This window comes from Otolemur garnettii, unplaced genomic scaffold, assembly GCF_000181295.1.
Source record: "Otolemur garnettii isolate 467f Iridium unplaced genomic scaffold, OtoGar3 scaffold00001, whole genome shotgun sequence".
NCBI lineage: Eukaryota > Metazoa > Chordata > Mammalia > Primates > Galagidae > Otolemur > Otolemur garnettii.
The window spans coordinates 70,508,761-70,514,853 of NW_003852396.1; positions in this window are offsets into that span (position 1 = coordinate 70,508,761).

Sequence of the window (6,093 nt, forward strand, 5' to 3'; positions counted from 1 at the left end):
GGGGGGGGGGGGGGGGATGATTTGCATCAGACACCAAGCTGTCAGAAATCCCTGGCAGGAGAGGCGAGACCAGGCAGAGCGTGTAAGTCTCCCCGTTTCTCTCCGCTTGTTGTCACACTATTACAGTTAAAGAGCGAACACTTAGCAAGGAAAAGAGCATGCGTCTGCCCACACTTTTCTAGATTTACATTCTTTTCACTTATTGGAAAGAGTGGGGAGAAAAAAGGACCAAATGTTAAAGACATAAAAAATCAAAAAGCAAGAAATATGGAAGGAGGGGAACCAAACTGGCAGCTATGTAATGACACGGTCCCCCTTTCCCGTCCTCCCCCACACACTCCAAGCTGGAATTGATTACTGCTGGCGCGGGGGGGGGGGCGCGGAGAAAATGGGATGTGAGAAATCCGCTAAGTGTGATCAGCCAAATCTTTGAGGGAAATTCAATCCCAAACTCCCAAGGGAAAGGAAGTCTTGCGGGCTGGGGAATGGAGGACAAACCCCCCACCCCCTTGGGAGGGAAAAACCTGGCCATGTTCTTTCTCTCGGTCTCCACTCGGGAAGTTGATGTCCGTGTGATGACAAGAAATAACCTCCAGGGGGCGATCAACTCCCTGTCCTGGGGAGATGGGCTACAGCGATGGGCGTGGGAAAGAGTCGCTGGGCTGGCCTCCCACGGAGGAAGGGGAAAGGTCATCTGACCACACAGGCGGGACAGCTCCGACCCAGCTCAGCCCGCCCGAGCGGTGCTTTCTCCGCTCAGCAGGGACTTGAGCAAGGCCAGCTGGAGTTGAAACTAAGCCGAGAAAGAGCAACTATGAAAACAGGAAAAAAAAAATGTGTCCAATCAGGCCGGAATGAGACACTTCAGCTCAATCACCTCGGAAGGGAGTTTTTGATCAGTAATTGTCAGCCATGAGAATTGCTTTTCTGGGAATGACAGGCTCATTAAGGACGGAATAGAGATGATGCCCTAAATCAAGGGTCGGCAAACTTATCTGTAAAAGGACAGCTAGTGCAAATTTTATGCTTTGCAGGCTCTCAGGCCCTGTAGAAACTCTGCTGATAGGCATGCAATTAGACACACACAATCTGTAAATGAACTGGCATGTCTGTATTCCAATAAAAGTGTATTTATGGACAATAAAATTGGAATTTCACTGTTAAGAGAATGAAAAGACAAGCTACAGACTGGGAGAAAATAGTCGAGTACGTCAGATAGAGGACTGGTATCAAATATACAAAGAAGTCTTAAAATGAAACAATAGGGAAACAAATAATCCAACTTAAAAATAAGCAAAATATCTGGCCAAACACCTCACCAAAGAAGACCTACAGATGGTAAATAAGCATATGAAAAGACGCTCATCATCCTGTGTCGCTGCAAATTAATTGCAAATGTAAAACAATGAGGAACCATTCTCCACAGATGGCCAAAATCCCAAACCCTGACAACACCAAATGCTGATGAGGACGTGGAGCAACAGGAACTCTCGAACGTTGCTGGTGGGAATACAAAATGATACAGCCACTTTGGAAAACTGTTTGGTGGTTTCTTATAAAACTAAACAAACTCTTACCATCAAAGGATCCAGCAATCTCACTCATTGGTATTTACCCAAAGGAGGTAAAAAATGTATGTCCATACAAAACCTGTACACCAATATTTATTGTAGCTTTATTCATGATGGCCCAAACCTGGAAACAACTGATGCTGTTCTGTAAGTGAATGGATAAACAAATTTTGAATAAGACAAAAGTCTTATTCAAAGCTAAAAAGAAATGAGCTATCATGTCGCGAGAAGACCTTACTTAAATGCCTATTACTACGTGAAAGAAGCCAGCTGAAATGGTTACATGCTGTATTATTCCAATGAGATGACATTCTCAAAGAGGCCAAAAGATTGGTGTTTGCCAAGGGTTGGGAGGGGGAAAGAACAAACAGGTGCAGCACAGCCTGAGAGGAGAGAAACAGCCTGGCCTGTTCCACAGATGGCAAGCAGCCTACCAGGGCTGTTGCTTATGGGGCAGGACAGGCTAGTGGTCAGGGCCTCACAGCCTGGGTTGACATTCTAGCTGTGCCTTTTTCCAGCTAGTGTGACAGTGGGCAAGTTATTAGATAACCTTTCTGTGTCTATTTCTTCTCCTGAAAATGGAATCATAAGAAACCAATTTCACAGAGTTGTGAGGACGATAGGAGAAAAGATATGTAAAGTGCTTATAAGAGCGATTGATATCCAAAAAGAACTTCATACATGTTAGCAATTTCTATCATCTGCAAGGGAAGTAGGGTGAGGTAAGGCACAAAGGGTGGGTTGCAACCATGTTCAGATTAAAGAGCTGGGAGGGGAGTTGCCTTATAGGTGGCAGAGAGCCATGATCTTAAATTCCAGCGTTGATGATGTTGGCTGTGTCCCCAGGTCCTCTGAGTTTCTGGGATTCAGGGACTGCCTTTCATTAGGATGAAACTGCTGAGGTTTTGTCCTCAGACCAGGTCCAGGAAGCTAGAATCTGATGCCAGGGTTCTGGACTTTTCATTGCAAGAAGAAAAATGAACTCAGATGTCAAGTTGGCTATTCTGTAATTTGCACTGAGCATGAGGGAGGCCTGGCTTTCTGAAGAGAGGAAATAAAGCCACGGGCAGGGCAGGAAGGGTTAGGATGAGGGGGGCCAGAGAGTCACAACGAGGTGCAGGGCAGGGCTCCTGGGGCTGGCTCCATGAACGCTGAACATCCACCAGACTGTGCCCTTGTGCCCTATAATGGTCCAGGGATGAACTCTCTAATTTATTTTTTATTAAAAATGAATTTTATAGGCTGTTTTTATATCAAGAGTAATATTTTGTCTCTGGCAGAAAAATTATAAAATATAGACAAAGAGAAGAAAATCAAAATACACTTAGGATCCTACTATCCAGGGATAATCACTCTTTACATTTGCTTGCTATCCATACAGCTTTTTCCTAGGCGTGCAATATATCTATATATTCATTCTTAAAAATTGAACTCATATACCACATACCCACTATGACTTCTCACATGCCATTGTATCACTAACATTCATGTCAATAACCTAGAACTTCATATTTGCCAATCCCTCACTATTAGACATTGAGGCTATTCTCCAATTTTCATTATTCTAAACAACTGTCATGAATATCCTTTTGCATAAATGAAGATGTTTTACCCACATCTTCATTTACTTACCTAGGTTACATTTTTCTTTTCTTTTTATTTCTTTTTCTTTTTTTAAGTCATGGTTTTGCTCTGTCACCCAGGCTAGAATGCAGTGGTGCTATCACAGCTCACTGTAATCTCAAATGCCTAAGCTGAAGCAATCTTCTCACTTCAGCCTCCCCTAGGAGCTCGGACTACAGGTATATACATGCCACCATGTGTGGATAATTCTTAATTTTTTTTTTTTTTTTTTAGAGATAGGGTCTTGCTATGTTGCCCAAGCTGGTTTCACTTCCGGTCTCAGGAGATCCCCCTGCCTTGGCCTTCTAAAATACCGGGATTACAGGCCTGAGCCACCACGCTCCTAGGTTACATTTCTAAAGGTAGATTGACTTGATCAAAGGATATGCATATTTTTAAGGCTTTGATGCACATTGCTTAACTAACTTCAGGAAAAGTAGTAATAAATTATACTTTGGGGATGAATATTTAAGAGGATGATGCTGATCTTTCTACACAGGGTCTAGAACAAAGCTTCGCACAGAATAGGAACTTAATAAATATGCATAGATTGTAATTTGAACATAATAAATCCAGACTTTTCCAAGCACACGCTCTGCAGTTCTGCTCTTCGGTTAGCTCTTCAAGAGACAGGGCAAAGAATTATTCATAAAAATGACAGAAAGGTAAGAGATCATGAAAAGAAAGAGGAACAAAATCTCAGGGAGTGTACCATTTAATAACACCCTCGGTCATTACACAGCACTTTCCTTGAAATATAGGTGTTAATGGTCCACTTATGAAGCTATCCATTCCAACATAAATTAGCGTCTAAATTATTTAAACCATCTCGCAGTAACCATGCCAAGCAAAAGCCACGGATGTAGAAGCACCAAGGCTTAGGGGTAAAAGACCACGCGGAGAATAACTATTGTAAGAGCCCAACTCCTAATAAACATGACAGAATTGCCACTGGAGAATACCCACTCTCCCTTCAATATCCAACGTAACTAGCTTAGGGAAAGCGATTCTCAGAAGTGTGTGTGTGAAGATGAAAGAACACTTAGACACAATCTGAGCTCACCCCCTAAGCTTTGATTTCTGACTGTTTGCTAGACTGACTGCTTTCAGATCCTCAGATCGGAAGGCTTGGTTCATTTCGACAGAAAAAGATAATCATTGAGAAACAGAAGGAGGTTTGGTTTAGCCTTCGAACGGTTTCTGTGTTAAGCCTCCCAAATGAAAGGCATATTAAACCCGATTTATTCATCCCTGACATCAAAGAAAGGAGAAAAATGTATTAAAACATGTGAAAAATAATCTTTCTATAAGACCTGACGTTTATGAACATAACTCAAAGAAATACCTAAAAATTAATCCGTGGATTACAGCAATTTGAAATATATGGGTAGAATTCGAGACCAGGGAAGGGGAAGGCAAACACGGGGAAATGTATTGACATTCTAAAGTCTCTTTTTATTTAACAAATATTTTCAAGGAACACAAGGCTCTGTTATTAACAATTCATTTTTTTTTACAAGCTACATTCAATTTTAATCATACACAATATATGAAAAATCTCCTTTAGGGATTACCTGCACAAAATTGCAAAAGGAAAAAAAAAACATGGTAAGATTATATGACAGTTTCAGAGCTGAATTACAAATGCGTGCACTCAGCAGCAAATACAAAGGGAGCAGGGAATGATTAAGTTTTCAATTTCCCTACAAAGACTGGATGTTAATTTCAATTCACTTACAAGCCGCTTTGTAAAGGATTATTACAGAAAACAAATAACCTGATGGTTTGATAATACGAAGGTAGGGGGAAGTTATTTCCCCGAGCGAGTGTCACTTAGAAGCTGGGTGAGTTTCTGATTCTGCCACAGCCTCAGTCTCCTGTCTGTAAACTGGAAAATGACAACACCTCCCTGGTTGGATTCACATGGAGATGTTACCGGATGGTGGAATTCAAGTGCAGAGCGCACAGTAGGGACTCACTTAAAAACAGCCATTTCTACTGATGTGGGGGATGGCAAAAAACATATTCTTAAAGTGCCTGTAATAAAGATCAATAAGTCTAATAGAATAGACTTTTCCAAATGTTGTCCATCCTTTCTAAAAAATTCCTTGATGTCTGCAGGGCAAGCAGTGATAAGCTCTGCTTAGCGTGTTTGAGGGTGGAAGACATCAGCAGACAATACTAATTTTCACTGAGTGTTAACCACATGCCAGGTGCTTTATATTATCCCATATAATCCTCACAACGACCCCATCGGGTAGGTACTATGCTTTGTTTAAAGAAGTGAAGCAGTTTTCCACATGGCTGGAGGCAGAAGGATGCAGGCATCCTCAAACTATGGCCCTCGGGCCACAAGCAGGCCGAGGACATTTATCTGCCCTACCAGGTGTTTTTGCCGCCGCTGCCTGTCCTGCTTAGCAGGTGACTCGTCCCAGCGCCCACAGTCCGGCCCTCCAACGGTCTGAAGGACAGTGAACTAACCCCCTGTTTAAAAAGTTTGAGGACCCCTGGAACTTAAGAGCATGAGCTCTGAAGCCAGGCTGCCTTGGTTTCCCCATTGGAGGAAATTGGGATGGGTGGAGCATTAGACAGGGTTCTCCACAGAAGCAGAACTAGCCTGTGTGTGTGTGTGTGTGTGTGTGTGTGTGTGTGTGTGTGCATGCGCGCGCGCACGTGGAGAGAAAGAAATTGATTTTAAGGAATTGGCTTGTACAATTATGGGGACTGAAAAATGCACAATTTGCAGTGCTGGCTGACAGTTTGGAAACTCCAGCAAAAGGTGGTGTTATAATCTTGTATCTGACAGTGGTCAGGAGGCAGAATTCCTTCCTCTTGGGGCAATTCCAGTCTTTTCTTTTAATGCCTTCCACTGATTGAGTTCATAACTGAACTTGTATTA